The sequence below is a fragment of the Solanum pennellii genome, chromosome 10 (assembly GCF_001406875.1).
Source record: "Solanum pennellii chromosome 10, SPENNV200".
Lineage (NCBI taxonomy): Eukaryota > Viridiplantae > Streptophyta > Magnoliopsida > Solanales > Solanaceae > Solanum > Solanum pennellii.
In genome coordinates this window covers 23,309,548-23,330,946 of record NC_028646.1, presented here as the reverse complement: position 1 = coordinate 23,330,946, position 21,399 = coordinate 23,309,548, and the positions used below count along the sequence as shown (strand labels likewise).

The following is a 21,399-nucleotide window of genomic DNA, read 5'->3' as shown; positions in this document are numbered from 1 at the left end:
CTAATAATTCAATGGTAAATATCTTTTCTGGATACCTCTATGGGTATCCTCATACTAAATTCAAACTTAACATGGATTTTGTGGTTATTTTTTTTGATTTCCGATTTGGTACATGGTATTTGTATTGAGATATGGCTATATTTGAATTTGTGATGGGATGTCCCACAATGCGAGTAAAGCTCTCCTTTAGAAAGATGACTCCATATCCAGGGCTCAATTTGTTTTTAGTAATATAAGTGTTTTTGATTTCCCGTCTTCTTGGAAAACAATACACTAATCAAAGGGATTAAAAGCCTCATTTTCCTTTTCATTTTCTTCTTAATTTGTGAAGGATTAGTCTCCATTTATTTATCTACATGACCTTTGATGACAATGATCCTAGTGAGTAAAGGTATTCTAGCAAATTTAAAAGACCTCTTTGTCTTGAACTCTGTCTCATTGTCATCTTCCTCTTGAAATTGTGTTATGGCTTCTACTTTTGATGACAGATTCTCGATGAGTTTAAGCTCTTCATCGATCTCAAGATTAGCCAGCGGTAATGGTACTTTCTGCTTATATTCTTTTGTCTTCAATTGTTGTATCTCTCTTTTTGTTAGTTCTACCGCTTCTTTTAGAGATTGAAGGTTAACGGAATGTATGTACCCACCAATATGTCAAGAACCAGGTTCCTTGACTTAGCACGAACAGTAACTGAAAGTTGCGTCCCCTTGTTTTCCATCGGACTAGGTCTTTAGTACAGTTAAAATGATGAACAGTAAAATAAGTACTGAAAGTAAAGATTTAACAAACAACTTTACGTGGAAACCTCCTTGCCCAAGGGAGGAAAACCACGACCTGTTCTCATCAGGAGTTTTCAAACGACTTTCACTAATCTTCAACAAGAAAAAGTCAAAGATGATTATAGCACCAAATTGGCCTGCTAATCTCCACACCAAGCAGTACCACCTATTAATTAGACGAACCGGAGTAAATACAACTATTCCCTCTAAGCTATCCCAGCTAGATAACTTAGACTTCAACTAAGCGGATACCACACCGCCCACTATACTAACCCTACTGATCAATATATACTTTTAGAGTAAGACTAAAAGTTACTCCTAAATAAGTTCTTACAAGACTCAAAGCATATTTGAAACATTTCTAACAAAGAATGAAACGAGTCCAAGTTAAACTTGATATACCGTGGTCTCAAGGTATTGTTAATACTTTTTCCTTAAGTTTAGTGTGTCCAAAAGCCTTTTTGTGCTATTTTTTATATAAGTTTCCCTTTATTTTGCAGGAAATCTGTCCAAAGATGAATGCGGAGATTTTGACTGAAGAAATGCAGAAGATACCACGTACGGAACTTGTGACGGTCCATCTTGCTTCTGACGGTCCGTAGGTGGCAGCGTAGTGCAGCTGCTGAAGGAAGATGGGGAAGTCTGACCAAGTGTGGGGTTACGAAGCTTGTGACGGTCCGTCGTGTCTATGACGGTCCGTCCTGCAGGTTCGTCATGAAGTTCAGAGAAGTAATCCCAGTACCCATATTCCAAGAGTTGAAGTGTTTTGGAACGAAGACCCTCGAGGGACCGTTGTGCCTATGACGGTCCGTCATACTTGCCGTTGAGGGTAATGAAGAGCGCAGCAGAAGAAATTGCACAAGTATGGGACGACATAGTCCATGACGGTCCGTCGTGACCACGACGATCCGTCGCGAGGTCCGTCGACCCAGCCGCGTTTTGGCTGATTTCCAGCAAATAGAGTCCTTGTTTAATTATGTTTTTATTTTTTTATAAATAGTTCGAAAAACCTCGTTTTTGTGGTTAGACTATGGATCATTGTGAGCACTTTGTATTAGTGTTAGATTCTTGATTATCATTAGACTTTTTGTGAGATGACTTGATTACTTTGAGATTCTTGCAAGTGAGTTTTGGTGATTAATCAAGCAAACTTTCGGATTTTACACTTTCTCATTGAAGTAAGTACATGAATTCTTATTTAATATATTTCAATTTTGTGATTATGACTATGGGTAACTAAACTCCATAACTAGGGTTGTGGGAACCATGGGCAAATAATGAGGTAAAACCTAACTAATATAACAATTCTTGAATAGTGTCTTGCATTTATTACTAATTCTTTCGCTTAGAAGTCTTTTTAACGGATGGTCAACGTTAGAACTCGCCTTAATGCTACTTTCCGGACCAAGGAGTTAGATAATAGGAAAAGAATTATTCACATAGATTTAGTGTATACTATATAATAGGCTAGTATTGATTGGTACGAGGTGATAACTTAGTCAAATATCGAATACGATGCTTAATATGAGGTAAATATAAGGGTTAGGATAGCAACACACGTAGCCGGACCAAGGTGCGGAGTGAGATTTTCTAGATGCCGGACCAAAGATTTAGAAATACATAACTTATCACTTTGCATGCAAGATACTAGGAAAGAATTGTTATAGTTAGAATTATCAAGTTATGAACCTGTGGGGAACACGTATACCCTAGTAACTTTGATTAATTGATTAAAATCCAATATTCAAAGCTGTTAAGTGTCTCTTCCAATTTAGATAGTTATTTTCATTCATTTAGAAATAGAAACCCCCCTTTTATTGTTTTTACTTTCCAAAGAGGTAATTGAGTGAACAATAGTAATAATTGATTGAAGTTAAGTCTAGACTATTTTCCTCGTGGGAACGATCCAAACCTCACTAGTTGGGTTATTTACTTGACACGACCGCGTTACTTCTTATTTGAGAAGTAAGTTTGAGCGTACCAAATATTGGCGCCGCTGCCGGGGAATATAGCTTTTAGATTAACTCGAACTTATTACTATAGTTTAGTTGATATTTTCTTGATTTTACTTTGTTTTATTGTTTTTGATTTTTTTTCAGAACTATCCATCTTGTATGCAAAATACACGGAGAGGAAGAGAACCCTTGTTTCCATACGATCACGAATTAGAGCCTACACTGCGCAATATGAATCAAAACTTGGGAAGCAATGATGATGATGCAAACCAGAACATCCCAGCTCCGGTTGATGTTCATGGTCAGTTGTTACCCGATGCTCCAGGTGAACACCAACAGAGGGGACAAAATCCCGCTCCACGGCCCCTAGCGTACTACAGAGGCTATGATAACATAGCACACTCCGATGGGCCACTTGTCTTACCTCCTCTACCCAAAGGCCACACCTTTGTGGTAACTAGTAGCCTGATGCAAATGCTCACTGCCAGAGGTTTGTTTTCAGGGCTACCTTCTGAGGATCCACATGCCCATATAGCTAAGGTAAGGGCAGTGTGTAAAAGCTGTGTAGAGAGGCCTGATCTGGATTTAGAATTAATAGGGCTCAGAGTGCTTCCTCTCTCGCTGACGAGAGAGGCTGCTATGTGGTTCACTGAGCTCCCATACAACTCAATCTTCACTTGGAACCAACTAAGGGATGTCTTCTTAGCACGCTACTATCCGGTCTCCAAGAAACTAAACCACAAAGACAGAGTGAATAACTTTGTGGCACTACCAGGAGAGTCAGTTAGTAGTTCTTGGGATAGATTCACCTAGTTCTTGAGAAGTGTCCCAAATCACCGTATAGATGATGAGTCACTGAAGGAATACTTCTATCGGGGACAGGATGATAACATAAAGCGGTGTTGGACACTATAGCAGGTGGATCTTATGGGGAGTGTCCTTATGCTGAGATCGCTAAAAAATTAGAGAAAATCTCCCGGAATAACAAAGCTTGGAGTACTAGGAAGTCTGATACAGGGAGAAACACCTTCGCAATGCAGTCCACTCACAACCCAGCCACAAATGAGATTTGTGAAGAAATGGCTCAGATGAGAACCGAGCTTGGGTTGGTACTAAAACATGTCACTGGGGTGCAGAAAAGATAAATGCAGTCAACTACTTGGCTAAACCACCACCTCCTAATGATGAATGCTATTATGCGGAGGACACTTATGCAGTAAATGAGCAGACGGGGGGTTTCGGACCAAGTGTCCAAGGCTCAAATAAGGATAATTGGCGCCAAGGTAAAGGAACCAAGGTCGGAACTATGGTAACTACAACCGTGAGGGTCATTATGTCCGATATGGTAACTACAACCGCGACAACAAATTCAACAGGGGTATCTACGGTAACAGAAATGATAGGAATGGGCCCTATGTCCGNGGGGTAACTACGGTAACAGAAATGATAGAAATGGGCCCTATGTCCCTCCTCAAAATCGTGAAGTAACTCCTAGGGATGGTGGAGAAGTATGGCGCGAGTTGAGGATATGTTGCACAAAATGATCAGGAGGTTCGATGCTAGTGATGAGCACATTAAAGAGTTAAGGGGTGATTTAGCTAGTATTGGGCAAAAAGTTGATACACCTGCAATTTTGATTAAACAGATGGAATTGCAAATGGCCCAATTATCTGCGACAGTGAACACACGGCAATCGGGAACTCTTCCTAGCAACACTGTCCAAAATCCAAAAAATGATGCACACTGTATGGCAATCACCACTCGGGGTGGGAAGCAAACCATTCACCCACCTATGCCGTCTAATGAGAAAATGTGAGAAAGGATGATGATAAGGTGGTAAAGAGTAGTGTTGAGGAAGAAGAGAGCAATGGAAAAGATGCAGAAGTCCCTATGAAGGTAATTCCCATGCCTAGACCACCACCACCCTTCCCTCAGAGATTAGTGAAAAAGACCGAGGATGGTAAATATCGGCGTTTTATAACAATGCTGAAGCAGCTCTCTATCAATGTCCCTTTGGTAGAAGCTCTAGAACAAATGCCCGGTTATGCCAAGTTTCTGAATGATCTGGTCACAAAGAAAAGATCGGTCACTTTTGAGGATGATGATAGACTGCAGCATTGTAGTGCTATTGCTACAAGATCCCTCGTACAAAAGAAAGAAGATCCGGGTGCGTTCACTATTCCTTGTACAGTTGGGTCATTACATTTTGCGAAAGCATTATGTGATCTGGGGGCAAGCATAAATCTCATTCCCCTCTCGATTTATAAGAAGTTGGGTTTGGGGGATCCAAAACCCACTGCAATGCAGCTACTGATGGCTGATCGGACAGTGAACGGCCTATAGGGATACTCCATGATGTGCTAGTAAAACTGAAGTCATTCATCTTTCCAGCTGATTTTGTTATTCTAGATTGTGAAGTCGATTTTGAAGTGCCTTATTCTTGGGAGGCCATTCCTTGCTACAGGTAGAGCCTTAGTTGATATGGAAAAGGGGCAGATGAAATTTCAGTTGAACAATGAAGAAGCGACCTTCAACGTTTGTAGGACTATGAGGCAGAGTGGTGAGCTCCAATCGGTATCCGGAATATCCCACAAAGAAAAGATGAAGAAGGAGAATGAACAAAAAAGTGCAAAACAAGAGTTTATGGTTGGGGATTTGGTGCTTGCAGACAGTTCTGGGTCGCCTTGTCTTCCGGGCAAGCTCAAGTCCAAACTGACTGGCCCTTACTTGATTACCCAAGTATTCCCTCATGGAGCAGTTGAGTTAAAATCCAAGGAGGGAGTGCGGTTTAAGATGAATAGAGATAGAATAAAACTCTATTTTGGGCATAAAGCATCGGGGAATGAAGTGATAGAGGCATACAATCTCAATGAAGTCTGAGTAATCAAGTGGCCCCAGTCGTGCCGCGACATTAAATTAGGCGCTTGTTGGGAGGCAACCCAATACTTATAGTCTTTTTAGTAATGGTAGCATTTTTCTACTAATCGTTTTTTAAATTTGCAGGCACATCACTAGGAAATTCTGCAGAAAATTCCTCTGCAGCAGTCACTGACGGATACATCGACGGACCGTTGCGCCTGCGACGGACGGTCGTATCCCTCCGTCGTACCAGGTACGTCTTTCTGTTATTTTCAAACTAGGGCACACACGACGGAACCAACGACGGGTCGTCACAACTGAGACGGACCGTCGTCGGGGAATCGTCCTGTGATTAATGAGGCGTACCCGACCCGACCCGGTTGGAGTTTATTATAAAATTTCACCATTTAAATTTCCCAACCCGNTCAAACTAGGGCACACACGACGGAACCAACGACGGGTCGTCACAACTGAGACGGACCGTCGTCGGGGAATCGTCCTGTGATTAATGAGGCGTACCCGACCCGACCCGGTTGGAGTTTATTATAAAATTTCACCATTTAAATTTCCCAACCCGTCATTTCACCCCCATTCCTTCATTATTCCTCCCATTTCCCTCTCTTTTCAACTTCCACAATCTCTCCCTCTCTCAACCGATCATTGCCCCCCACCCTAAATTCTCCAAAGCCCTAAAAGTTATCATCTACTAGTCGGAGTTGCTGCTGTGGGTGTCTTCTTGGTCAGCGAGTACTTGCCCATCTTGTTTTTCTCCTATTCTACCATATGTGTCTATAATTTCTACTCATTTATCTTGCATTTTTGTTCATTAATTAGTATTAGCTTTGTTGTTCGTGATATGTTGGTTTCTTTTATATAAGATTCTGTCTAATCTAGGTTAAAAATGTTTGAAATTGCCGCGTTTACAACCCTAGACATAGGTGCTTTTGCATTGCTAGTTTCCTAGGTAGTTGGGTTAGACAAATGTAGGTCCAAAACACAACAAGTTCGATTTGGGTTCATCGGGGATGAATGGGGTACCCCAGTTGTGTCACTGATCTACAGAACGAGACCCCGATGACGGACCGTCGTAGGGTCCATTCCAAAAGCCCTAAAACCCCACTTCCCATTTTTTCTAAGTGTCCTCCAACGGACACATGTGACGGAACATCGTCAAGACGACGGTCCGTCCTGCACAACCGTTCTGGTTGTCAGAGACCCTCTTTCTAAGGGTCTCTCTCCATTTTTCTAAGTGTTCTTCAACGGACACATGTGACGGACCGTAGTCTTCACGACGGTCCGTCCTGTGTGACCGTTATGACGGTCAGAGACCCCTCTCCTAAGGGTCTCCATATTTTTTTTCAAGTGTCCTCTGACGGACACCTATGACGGACCGTCGTACCTATGACTGTCCGTCCTGCATGACCGTTATGACGGTCATAGACCCCTCTCCTAAGGGTCTCCATTTTTTTCCAAGTGTCCTCTGACGGACACCTACGATGGACCGCCGTACCTGTGACGGTCCGTCCTGCACATACCGTCATACTAGTCAGAGACTCTCCTTCAGGGTTCTCCATATAAACATAGTCTAAGTAAGACACGACGGACCCCATGACGGTCCGTCATATTCATGACGAGTCGTCACCTGGCCCGTCGTGTTTCACTGTTACTATAGAAATATCATATTATTTTCATTTTTTGGGCGGTTTTGCTTGTCTTGTTTGCCACTACTCGTACTAATATTGATCCTTTACAGGTACTATCTACTATGGCACCCAAGCAAGATCGAATCTATGCACGCGGGCGATCGAAGTCTGTCGCCCCGTCTGCCCGCATTGTCATTGGCTCTGATGATGAGCGTGACCCCGAGTATGTGCCCCCAGGCACTACCACCCCTTCCCGTGCTGCACGTGCTCCAAGAGACACACCAAAAAAGGTGGCGTCCGGTGTAGTCACTGCCTCCCAGTCTGATGAGGAGCGCACACTGACCGGCAAACCCTCTGGGTAAGCCACAAATGAAGAAGGAGCGTCTGGCTCCTTAGGAGTATCGTGGTCAGAGGAAGCTTCCGGCTCTGCTGAGGTTCCCGCGCCCGCCACCGCTGCAGCGTCGGCCTCGTCTGATGAGGCTGACAGTTCGGAATCCACATCAGGTTCACCAGCTCAGGCCCCCACCCCAGCCACTGACTAGCCCAACCATTGGTGTGTCGACGGGCAATTTCAAGTCTACTCCGACGCCAAGTTCCTGACTGACAAAGGAGTGATGACTCGAACACTAACCTTGGAGCGGCGGGTCCTTACAGGGAGTCTCCCAACGATGCCTGAGATCCAGAATCACTTCACCAGGCATCGCCTGGAGTGGACAGCACGTCCGTTGGGACGTTACAGTGAAGAAATTGTCCGAGAGTTCTACGCATCCTACGTAGCGACTCTCCGATCACATATAGATAGGCGGGCTGCCCCTGCCAAACAGGCCCCACTGGAGCAGGTCCGAGTACGGGGCGTGCATGTTGACATTTCCCTGCCTGCCATCCGCCGGTTTCTATACAGCGAGGGTGTTGATGCTACTCGGACCCCTATCACTGCCGAGTTTGACTACCGATCGCAGATTGTTAAAGATGGCCAGTTCCTGCGCGAGCCATCGCTGAGAGAGACCACCAAGAGGTGGATGGCCCTGCACCTGTCAGTTGATAGAGAGGGTGCCGACTGCGTGACCGAGCCAAAGGGGGCAATCATGAAGGCCAACCTCACTTTCACAGAGAACTTCTTGTGGCTGATTGTCCGCCACTGCCTTTCCCCCACAACCGCTGATAATATCGTTACATGGGATCGAGCAATTTTGATGGCGGCGATGATAGCCGGGTTCGAGGTGGATTTCGCGTGGCTTCTACAGGCAATCATGACGAGAGGGCTTTCAAGGTCACTGCTACTTACCCTTTCTCGTGCATGATCTTTTCTTTGTACAGGTCCGCAAGTGTGCCTATATGGCACGTAGATAAGCTAAAGACCCCGCTGGGCACTGTTGACGTCGGCCTCATCAGATATGAGGCGAATGAGTTGGCTCCACGCAGACGGGCCCGTCCAGAGCTGCCCCCACTTGCTGATACGGTAGCCCAGGCCCGCACGGCTACGCAGGTGGCGTCCACTGACACTACCCCGGTCGAGTCTATCCCGGGTAGTAGCACTGCCCCGAGCTCCTCTCGCACAGCCCCTCTACCCGCGCTGGTCCCGCTTGCTAGGGTCCAAAAATTAGAGGCGCAAATGGCCACACTTCTGCATCATATCCAGCCGTGGATGCAGAGGTCCATTACCGAGACAGAAGAGCGCCTGGAGCGGAAAATGGTCCAGTATACAGAGCGGAAGATCGCTGAGGTTCACCAGCGCTTGGACTCCTTTGAGTTGAGGGTGCTAGCCCGGCCAGCCCCTCCGGTGGATGTGTCGACTCTTCAGGCTGCGGTCGACAGCCTTCGCGCAGATATTGACACGATCTTAGAGGCTAGGGTGCCTGAGTCTGAGGCCCCTTCTGTCGAGCCTGCTGAAGACACAGTGTTGGCGGCCCTATACGCCACTTCTGAGATTCCACCACCTTCCCCTCGAGAGAATGACAAGAGGCGTAGGGGTCGAGCAGAGGTCGAGGCGCGAGCACGGATAAAGGAGCGCCGAGAGATGGAGGCTGCGAGGAGAGCCTCAATTGATGAGGAGGAGGCGCACCAGATGAGAGCATCAGAGTTAGCGGCTGGGGCGTCTAGCTCCCGAACTGTGGAGATAGCAGGAGGCACTACTGATAGTGCGATTATGGTTGAGGACACCACTGAGGGTGTCAAGATTTCAATGGACGTGGGTTCCGGGGAACCGGACCCACCAGCTTGCCGATCGACGGTGCTTTGCGCCACAGGTTTGCTTCACCAACCACTCTAGTATTTTAATTTTTATGCATTGGGGACAATTGCATGTTTTTTTGTTGGGGGTGGGGTAAATGGACAGTGAGTGTTAGGGTGAAGTCTGAGTAGCCCAATTCACTATCCTCTTTTGGTGTTTTCTTGCCTGTGTTCTTTTTCCCCAAAAGACTGATTACTTTTTCTGTTGAACCGGCATGTCTATATCTTTCATACATATTTTAATTCTGGAGCACGATGGCTAAATTGATATCCTGATAAATTGGAAAATTATGCATCACTAGGTATAGTAACTGATAAATGTGTGGCTCTAAGCATGACATAGAGGTACACCATTGCCTTACCCTAAGTCTAAAATTCGAACTAGGTGTCTGATAATCTGGTAGAGTGATGAGATGTCAAGTGAGTGTGAGGAAGATTTGAATAGTCCACTATCTGTACTGAGCTAGAACTTGCCTGGTTAGTCCTGCTAAAAGTAAGCTGTAATAGACAATTAGGAAAGGATCATAGGCCCTTATTCAATATAGCCCATTTTTAGCCTAAATAAAAGAGAACCAAATGAAATTTATCCTTCTTTGATCCAAATGATCTGAGCTTAAATTAGACCTTTCATTTTCACCCCAACTGATCTTTTATGGAAATAATGTGTTGGCCCTAGTCCCTCCTTGGATATGTGCACCTCATCTTATACCAAAAGCATAAGTTGAGGGTGGCTAATGCAGTAAACAACCTTCGTTATGGCCCTGACCCAACTTTGGGTATTGTGTACCTTGACTCATGGCAAAGCCATGAGTTGAGGGTGGCTAGTATGACGAATTCTCTGGAAACTTGGGTTGAAAGAACAAAGAGAAAGAAAGAACAAAAGTAAAGTGAATCAAGAATTAGTTGAAAGAAAAGTAAAGAAAAAGAAAAATATACAAGAAATACAAGTAAGAAAAGAAGAGAGTCACTTACACAAATGAAGAAAGAAGAGAAAATAGCAAGGTGAAAGAATATGAGAAACTGGCGAGATAAAATGATAGAAAGTGGTAGATTTAGCTGATATGTCAAGGAGGGCAAAAAGTCACTAAATTATACCTAAATATACCCTACCTAACCCTGAGCCTATGTTACAAGCTAAGAAAGTCCTATCGTGATCCTAAGGGTTGTATAGCGAACCTAAGGCAGTGAAAATAAGGTCAAGCTTATGGCAATAGGTATGAATGTGTGTGACTTTGTTCTGAGAGCGAGTGTTGAAAAGTAATCCTTATACTCAAACTTAAATCATTGTGTGAAAAATGAGGATTTTTTTTTAAAGTGAGGACACTAGTTGCAATACCGGAATTGTTAGCATCTCGGTGAGAAATTGAAAAGGATAGGTGTTAGTGCATGGTGAGTCTGTGTCATGTTCTGATCCCACACAATTCAAGCCTAATAGTTATAGTATGCACAGATTTGATGAGATTAATCGGGATTGATAGCCAAATGATTGCAAAGGATAAAACATGGATACTATTGTACAAAGATTTTGTATTGATTCATAGGGCGTCGCTTGAGGACAAACAACGAATTTAAGTTGAGGGTGTTGATATACCGTGGTCTCACGGTATTATTAATACTTTTTCCTTAAGATTAGTGTGTCCAAAAGACTTTTTGTGCTAACTTTTATATAAGTTTCTCTTTATTTTGCAGGAAATCTGTCCAAAGATGAATGCAGAGATTTTGAGTGAAGAAATGCAGAAGAGACCACCTACGGAGCTTATGATGGTCCGTCGTGCTTGTGACGGTCCGTAGGTGGAAGCGTAGTGCAGCTGCTGAAGGAAGATGGGGAAGTCTGACCAAGTGTGGCGTTACGAAGCTTGTGACGGTCCGTCGTGTCTATGACGGTCCGTCCTGCAGGTTCTTCATGAAATTCTGAGAAGTAATCCCAGTACCCATATTCCAAGAGTTGAAGTGTTTTGGAACGAAGACCCTCGACGGACCGTTGTGCCTATGACGGTCCGTCATACTTGCCGTCGAGGGTAATGAAGAGAGCAGCAGAAGAAATTGCACAAGTATGGGATGACGGAGTCCTTGTTTAATTAGGTTTTTATTTTTTTATAAATAGTTCAAAAAACCTCGTTTTTGAGGTTAGACTCTGGATCATTGTGAGACCTTTGTATTAGTGTTAGATTTTTGATTATCATTAGACTTTTTGTGAGATTACTTGATTACTTTGAGATTCTTGCAAGTGATTTTCGGTGATTAATCAAGCATACTTTCGGATTTTACTCTTTCTCATTGAAGTAAGTACATGAATTGTTATTTAATATATTTGAATATTTTGATTATGACTATGGGTAACTAAACTCCATAACTAGGGTTGTGGGAACCATAGGCAAATAATGAGGTGAAACCTAACTAAAATAACAATTCTAAAACAGTGTGTTGCATGTATTAATAATTCTTTCGCTTAGAAGTCTTTTTAACGGATGGCCAACGTTAGAACTCGCCTTAATGCTACTTGCCGGACCAAGGAGGTAGATAATAGGAAAAGAATTATTAACATAGATTTAGTGTATACTATCTAATAGGCTAGTATTGATTGGTACGAGGTAATAACTTAGTCAAATATCGAATACGATGCTTAATATGAGGTAAAGATAAGGGTTAGGACAGCAACACACGTAGCCGGACCAAGGTGCGGAGTGAGATTTTCTAGATGCCGGACCAAGGATTTAGAAATACATAACTTATCACTTTGCATGCAAGATACTAGGAAAGAATTGTTATAGTTAGAATTATCAAGTTATGAACCTGTGGGGAACACATAAACCCTAGTTACTTTGATTAGTTGATTAAAATCCAACATTCAAAGCTGTTAAGTGTCTCTTTCAATTTAGGTAGTTAATTTCAATCATTTAGAAATAGAAACCCTCCTTTTATTGTTTTTACTTTCCAAAGAAGTAATTGACTGAACAATAGTAATAATAGATTGAAGTTAAGTCTAGACTATTTTCCTCGTGGGAACGATCCCAACCTCACTAGTTGGGTTATTTACTTGACATGACCGCTTTACTTCTTATTTGAGAAGTAAGTTTGAGCGTATCAAAACTCAGTACAGACATTGATGAACAACAGCAGGAACATAAAGCACTTCTTCTCTTGATCAGGTCTTCGATGTATGCATTCTTGTGCTTGAGTTCTTCCTTGAAGATGACCTTCTCTTTTAATATCTTTTGGTTTTAATTTTTTAAATCTTGATTTTGTGTTTGATGGAAAGAGATAGTATCAATCACCACCAGTTCGTTGAGACCACTCCATTGGCTGAAAGCCTGGTGTTGGAAAAGATTTGCCCCTACCGCATCAGATGTGGTAGCTTTTCTACCAGCTATCTTTTCATCTTTTCACGTCGCAGTCCTGTGGGGACCAGGTACCTTGTAAACTTCTTTGTGAGTTCTTGAAAAGGCTTGCTGGTTGACTTCCTTATTTGGATGAATGAATATAATATGGTGTTTGTCATGCTAAAATAATCAAACATAAATATTTATTATCCATTGGAGAAACAGCCTCCTCCATTTTAATTTGTGTAGTACATTGATGCCTGACCAACCTCTGACATGACAACTTTAGAGCTGTAACCAATTATGTATATAATGGAGGAAACTCTACTTGGGACCAGGTCCCTGCATTTGTGAGATATTGAACCATACAATCTCGTCCGCTCTTCTTATTGATGTAGGACACTACACTTTTCATCTACCACCTAACATAAAAAATTTTACGGTTGTACCCTATTTTATCTAGATGAGAGCACTCTGTCAGGGACCAGGTCCCCGCATATGTAAGGATCATCAAAACACCTAGAATATATCATTTTTTCCATTTTTGATGATAGCACACAAATATACCTCACAATGAGTTTATCATTCATATCACTTTCAGCAGATCCAATAACAAGGATTTGGTTCCTTGTTAGATCATTATGTTTGTTAAATCATCAAAACTTCATATCAAGTTCGAGCTAACATCTCAACTCATCTTCGAACTAATATTTTCCCCCTTTTTGATGATAACATACTTGTCACACCAGTTCCCCCAATCAACTAGAATTCTTGGGGTAACTACAGTTTAATCACCCCGAAGTTTGTCAAAACATCAATTTTCCCTTTTTGATAATGACAAACACATTCACCAGTTCCCCTTATCAAAAAGAACTCTTATGGTAACTGGAGTTTCATCATCCTGAGGTTTGTCAATTAATCAAAATATCAACATAGTATTTTCCTCCTTTTTAATGATAACAAACCTGTTCAACTTCTTCCCCGTTTCAGTAGGACCAGGTATTCTTAAGGTAGCTAGCACTGATTCCCCATATCGGCATGGCCCATGTCTTTTTCCTGCAGTGATAACACCATCGATCTCATACTTTACCTTACATTAAAAACTTTTCCCCTTTTGACATCATAAAAATGGGTTAAATGAGTAAACCAAGTTGACAGAAATGCAGTTCAAGCAAATTCATGGCCACTTGGGAAACACTGAGGATGAGTAAAAGGCATAAAGTAATGAGACAAGTCAGTAGAAACAAGACATTTTTCATCCATAAGCAAAAGATCAGCCATCAAAGCATTGCAAATATGATTACAAATGAAAACCAAAACAATTCCCAAAAAGAGTAATGAGCAGTGACATAGAGTGATAGGAAGAGAAAGGATGACTTAGAGGCAAGGGATTAAAAGAATAGAATTAATAGAGCATATCCCTTAGCATAAAATTTTCAGAATCTTCTCTTAACGTTCAGCATGATGTGCAGCCCAACCTATATGTTGAACCTTCAGGGTTGCCTACTTTTTTTATTATTTAATTTTTTTTTGTTTTTTATTTTGGCACCTGGTCCCTCTGATAGTGTTGTTTCAGAAGCTGGATTTTTAGACAACCCATTTCGGTATTCCAGTTAACACAAGAAATTGTCCTGACTTCCAACACCAGCCTGATTTCTCATAAGAAAAAAAATTTGTAACAAAAACAACTGAAGGCCTCCGTGAATAGATAAAAAATTGAGGAACCAAGAAGATTATTTTTTTTAAATCAGATACCTTCCTCTTCAGAATTAAGTTCTCAAAATATCAACTTCGTCCTTTTTTAACATCATATTTTCAACTTCTTCAATTTTCTTAGAGAACCAGGTCCCTCTTCACACTTAAAAACATCTTCATTAGAAAATTCTCCAATAAGAATAAAGGGTTAACAAATTAAAGTGTGTTTTGACAGAAGAGAAGAAAATTTTGAAACACCGTGATATTTGGAAGGTAAATTGATTTTTCTGGGGAAATAGAAAGATATATGAAAGAAAAAGAAAGGAAGTCTCATTTTGGTACTCAAACAATGAGACAACGGTCAGATTCCTGAATGACAGACATGAGGCTATTGCAATGGTTCTCATGCATAATTCAAACTGCAATGTTATAAGTTCTAACCTTCGAGAAAGGACTAGGTCCCTCTCTGTAGTTTGAATGTCATTGGCTTGATTTCTCCTACCTCCCTTTTCATTATCCCCTTTTCCATATGTGTATACCTTCAAAAGGTATGAAACTGAACTTGCTAACACATACATAACCGAAAAGCAAGGATACCTACTCCCTTTGCATAGTTATGAAAGAGCTAATTACCTCTGGCAGGATCTATTCAGGAAGATTTTAGCATTTCCATCATCAACTTGATTATTTCAGCATAATCAACATCACTGTGTATTCAAAATCAAAAATTCTGTTGATTGACAAAATAGGACCAGGTCTCATGTCTTCTTCAGATGAGTTAAAATTTTCTCAGCAACCTTCAAATGTAATTGATTTACACAATAATGGAGTCTATGAACCCGATTCATCAACATCTAGCTTCATGTTATTTCCCATAAGAGTATCAATCATTTTAGGCAGCCATAACATGAAACTATTCATCTTCAGCTTCGCTGAACTGGTTCTAGGTCCCCGTCTTTGATCAGACATCAATTGCCATGAAACACTGTGTTATCTTCTTCCCTTCATCTAAGTCATCGTTGAGTACACACTAGTCCTAGCTTAGGACTTTAGTGAAGATGTCAGACACTCGATCTTACAGTTTTCAAAACATCATGATGACATTGCCCCTCAATAACATTGTCTTGACTAAAAGTATGTTAAGCCATTTGAGCAACTCACAAATATACTTTTTTTGACAACCAAAGGTACCTTTTTAGGTTATCTTGATTAGTAGCTCTAAGAAGAAATATCTCATCATGCTTATTTATAACCCACTACCCATGAATTCCACAAAATCTTCATACAATGATTCAAAAGGTAGTACCAAAGATGACTTAATCTATATACACTTGAATTATCAGCAATGCATTTCCTTATGATTTCAAACGGAGGGGTTTTGTCAATTTTACCTCTTTTGAAGCCATTTTTCGAAGGAATTTGGACAACCAATCAGCTTGTCTGGGAATCCAGTTATCATACATCTCTTCTTGAAAACTGAGCTTGATAAGTTTCTTCATTCTCACCTTCAACATTCACATTTTCAGTTTGAACTGCATCATCTTTGTACAATATTGTCTAGATCACCAGGTCCCTCATCAGGTTCATCATTTGCATCAGCTTCCTTGAAATTTCTGGATTTATGAAGACGATATTCATCAGCAAGCTCACTATAAATAACATCTCTCTGATTTTGAAGCAGCCCTTCCATCTCAAAAACTTCTTTTTGTTGCAACTTCTAAACTCTTCCAGACTCATCAACATGCACATGACCGATTTTTTTAATATACCTCTTATAGCCTTGATGGAGAAAGAGTGTACCACAACTATTCATTCATCAATATTGAGATCAAACTTATCAATATCATCATTTTTGTCACAGAACATGTAGTATTCAACACTTCAGTCGAAAATTGTTTGGAAGACTAAAAGCCTGCTTATTCTATCCGAACAATGGTCTGATATGCTTCTCTTTAACACCAACACCACAACCTTTGTCATTTGGAAATTTCATTCTGTGCAGACTGGGTACCAGGTCCCTTGATACACGTTTGTGCAGTAGAGAAACATTCACCAAATCATGTCTTTCTTGTCATACCTCAGCAGCACCAAGGTAAGTGAGAGTGTCACAATGAATAGTAATCAAATCAGAAATGCACATGTTCTTGCATCTCTATTCTTTCAAGATCATCTGAGAGCAAGATTGTGACAACCTATTTTTCGACAAGTACTTAACTTTATTTCATTCATCACAAATCTATGAAACACTTAAAGATTGTACTTTCACCATTGATATTCTACACATCCTCAATAGTGTGTTTCATAGATTTTCCAATTATGTATTCACAAAAAAATATACCTTTTATGCCATTGACAAATGAGACACTTCCACCTTGAAGTGCCTTGAGGGAGAAGAAATTTTCAGTTTCCCAGTCACGTGCTTTGAGCATCCTCTATTCATGAACCAACACTGACTGCTGCTACTTCTTCTCACATGAATACCATATCACTTGTTAGTTTTGGGAACCCACTTTAGTTGGAGTTCCCAGTAAATAGTTAAAGGAGTGATAAGAGAATTCTTTGTCCAAAGACGCAAATTGATTTTGTTCAACTTAGGAACAGAAGCACGACCATGTCCCTTTTTCTGAAAATTCTTCTGTTGATCAGCACGACCAGGTCCTATCTTTTGCCAGTTCTTCTGTTGGCCAGGTCTCTTCTTCTACTTGTTGCTCTGTTGACCAGGTCTTTTTCTTTTCATGTTCCTCTGTTTAGAAGATTTTGCGAGGTTATCTTGACTCATTTTACAAGATGGAAAATCCTTCTTCAAATTACCATCATGACCACAATGGAAGCACAAAAAATTTTCAGATTCAGACACCTTTTTGTTATGGAGATTGTAATAAGGACTTCTGCTGGAATTTCCTTACCATTTCTTATCATTTTGACCTTGACTGGGATGATTCGCAACCAATTTTGAAGATGTGGACCATTTGAGAGATTTTTAGTTCTTCTTTGACGCGGACCATGTCCATTTCCAATTGATTATTTCTAACAAAAGTCATAGTATGTTTTATTTCAGCCGAGTTTAGATTGAGTTCTAGATTTTCAGCTTCTAGAACTATTGTTTTTTCTTGTGCAACAGATATTTCTTCAACCAAAGATACCTTTTCTTCATGAAGAATATCTAGGCTATTGTTCATAAACTCTTTTTTAGTTGTTGACTCAATAACAGAGTCAAGCAAAAGAGTAGCGAGACTTCTCAACTTTTTAACTTAGTAAACATTCAAGTTTTGTTTAAAATCGGAATGGGTTACCCCTTCTTCATCTTCCTCATCATTAGATTTTTCCATCAAAGCAAATGTGGCATCAAACACATCTTCATCACCTTCGACTTGAAGCACCATACATCTTTAGGGCACTCTTATTCTTCAGATTTATTTGAGAAGTCTCCCCAGACAGCAAAAGCTTTATTCACAATGTAGTCAACTACAACTTTTCTTGTTTTCTTATCGAGGACGAAGTCCCTTTTTCTATCTTCTCTTCTCCAGATCTTTGATAATCTTTGTCTTCAACCTAAGAAACATGAAATCTTTGATAAAATGTCCTGTCTTTCCAAACTTGTGGCATAGGTAGTTTGCCTTTGCAACTATTTGATTTCCCAGCCTTTCGCAAACCTCTATGTTCCCTCACAAATTTTTGAAACCTTGTAGTGAGGTATATCATGTCCTTATCTCCATCAAAAGTTTCACCAGATATCATATTTAGAGCTAGAGACTTATATTTCTTCAACTACTTCTTTGACGCTTCTTATTTTTTGTTCAGTGGAGCAACCATCTTTCCACAGGAACCTCTCTTGGTGTTAACCAGTTCGAGAGCACCCACTCTAATAACACTTGTTGGAATGTATGCACCCACCAATCTGTCAGGAACCAGGTTCCTTGACTTAGCAAAAACAATAATTGAAAGTTGTGTCCCCTTGTTTCGATGGGACCACGTCCTTAGTACATTTACAATGACGAACAATAAATTAAGTGCTGAAAGTAAAGAATGAACAAACAACTTTACGTGGAAACCTCCTTGCTCAAGGGAGGAAAACCACAACCTGTTTTCAACAAGACTTTCCAAACTGCTTTCACTAATTTTAAAAAAGAAAAAGTGAAAGACGATTACAGCACCAGATTAGCCTGCTAATCTCCACACTAAGCAGTACCACCTATTACTTAGACGAGGATGAGCAAATAAAACAATGCCCACTAAGCTATCACACATAGATAACTTGACTTCAACTAAGCGGATACCACACCGCTCACTATACTAACCCAACTGATTATTATATACTTCTACAGTAAGACACAAAGTTACTTCTAACTAAGTTCTTACAAGACTCAAAGAAGGTTTGAAGAATTTCTAACAAAGAATGAAATGAATCCAAGTTAAGCTCAATACAAACATTCAAGAACAACAACAGGCACGGAAATCACTTATTCTCTTGAGCAGGTCCTTGCTGTATGCATTCTTGTGCTTGAGTTCTTCCTTGAAGATGGCCTTCTCTTTTAAGGTCTTTTTTTTTTAGTTTTTAAAATCTTGAATTTGTGTTTGATTGAAATAGATAATATCAATCACCACAAATTTGTTGAGACCACCCCATTGGATGAAAGCATGTTGTGTGAAAAGTTGTGCACCTACCGCATCAGATGTGGTAGTTTTCTAACAGTTGTCTTTTCACCTTCTCACGTCGCTGTCTTGCGGGGACACGGTCACTTGGAAACTTCTTTGTGAGTTCTTGAAAGGGATTGATGTCTGACTTTCTTATTTGGATGAATGAATATAATGTGGTGTTTGTCATGCTAAAAATATCAAGCATAAAGAGTTATTATCCATAGGACAAACACCCCCTCCATTCTGGTTGGTGTAGTACACTGAGGCCTCACCAACCTATGAGGTGACAGCTTTACAGCTGTAACCAATTATGTATCTGATGAAGGAAACTCTGCTTGGGACCAGGTCCTTGAATTTGTGAGATACCGAATCATACAATCTCATCATCTCTTCTTATTGGTGTAGGATACTGTACTTTTCACCTACCACCTGACATGACAACTTTTATGGTTGTACCTCATTTGTATCTGGACGAGAGCACTCTGTCAGGGAACAGGTTCCTGTATTTTTGAGGATTATCACAACACCTAAAATATATCATTTTTTCACTTTTTGATGATAGCACACAAATATACCTCACACTGAGTTATCATTCATCTCACCGTCTGCAGTTCCAATAACAAGGATCTTGTTCCTTGTTAGATCATTAAGTTTGTTAAATCATCAAAACTTCATATCAAGTTCGAGCTAACATCTCAACTCATCTTCAAACTAACAAAAGCAATGTTCTATGAATGTTTCTTCTTCTTTACTTTTCTAGAGGTTTTGCTTCGTCTCTTCAAGATCAACTGTCACTGGTGATTCAAGTTTAGACTGGTTTTGTTCACCACTTGCCTTGCTCTGCACCAAATAGAGTTGAGGGCTTAAATAGTTGTGTTTAGAGTGACAAAAATAGTCCATGAAAATAATGACCCATTTATATATTGGCATAGTTTATTTTTATATATCCAATTAGACCCTGAGGGTTGGTTTATGGCCTGTTCCTAAGCCTATTTAAACCTAAGTAATGACCTGCCCATATATTAACACTACTTATTCTGATTAGTCTAAATTCATCGTTTTGACACTTTAGTTGTTCCCTAAACATATATTTCTATCTTATTTCAATTTCATTAGCATTGTTGTTTTCATCTATGTTGTCTTGTGTAGTTTCTTTCATACAATAACTACTTCCCCAATCAATATTAAGTTGGGGTCGACTATATGAATTTTTCTTTACTGCATCAACTCTCACATGGTTAATTCAAAATAAAATGTAAGTCAAAAAGAGAAGAAAAATACCCTCTTTGAGTTGCTTGGCATTAATTTCTCTAGCCAAATTTTTTTCTCCAAATAAGATGATTGCCTCCTTCATTGACCCAAATGGGTGCCTCGTATCGATCTGTACACGTCCCAGCATCACCAATCCCCCTCCTCGTTCCATTTTATACTCAGTTGGAACTCAATATGTAGGAAAAAAGATGATGAAATCTGGTGTTTGTTATTTGGTTTGAGTTTTTTGTGTATATATATTACATGAAGAACTAAGGAAAGGAGATGACAAAATCTGGTGTTTGTTATTTTACATTCTTTTATTTGAACTTTTAGACATTTGGGTATCAACAAGGCTATCCAGGAGCAGAATGTATGGGGGATTCAGGGGGAAATAAACTAATTGCAATCCCTAGAGAAAACTCAATGGTGCTTCCTTTGCAAGCCAACATACAGATTCCTCGTGTACTAGCAGCACCTACACTTCTTGGTAGAGGGTAAGATTTTATTATCTACTTATACTTCTGGGTTATTTAGACTTTCTAGTTGAGGCAGCAGAACATGCTCACATTTATTTTGGAAAATAGTAGTGCAACAACTACATGATAATTTGTTCCTAAACACCACCAAATTAAAACTTCAAATGTTCCTAAACACCACAAAAATTAAAACATCATCGAGAGTTTTTCGGTCATGTCTAGGGGGGTACTTGTGCATTTCCCCGATATAAAATATAGTTTAATGACTTGGATATATCATTTCTTATAATTAAGTGATCTTTGAAATATAAATACTTATGATATTTCATTATTTTTTGTTCAGTTCTTGAAAACATTTAAATAATATATTTTATTTTAGTCTAGCATGGAGCGTAAGAAAGCATTAGGATGCCAAAAATATTAAATTAGAGAAAATAGAAAACAAAGTTGCTCTATATTCCTCATTTTCTAAACGTTGTTCATGCTTATATAAAAATGGAAATAAACTCGTAAGAGGATCTAATGTCAATCTTGGAATTGTTCTTTCTTCT

At 40.2% G+C, this 21,399-nt stretch overlaps 1 pseudogene; it reads right to left on the bottom strand.

Annotated features, from left to right (window-relative positions):
- Window positions 1-224: 224 nt before the first annotated feature.
- Window positions 225-20,541, bottom strand: LOC107001146 (annotated as a pseudogene).
- Between the last annotated feature and the right edge of the window lie 858 nt (window positions 20,542-21,399).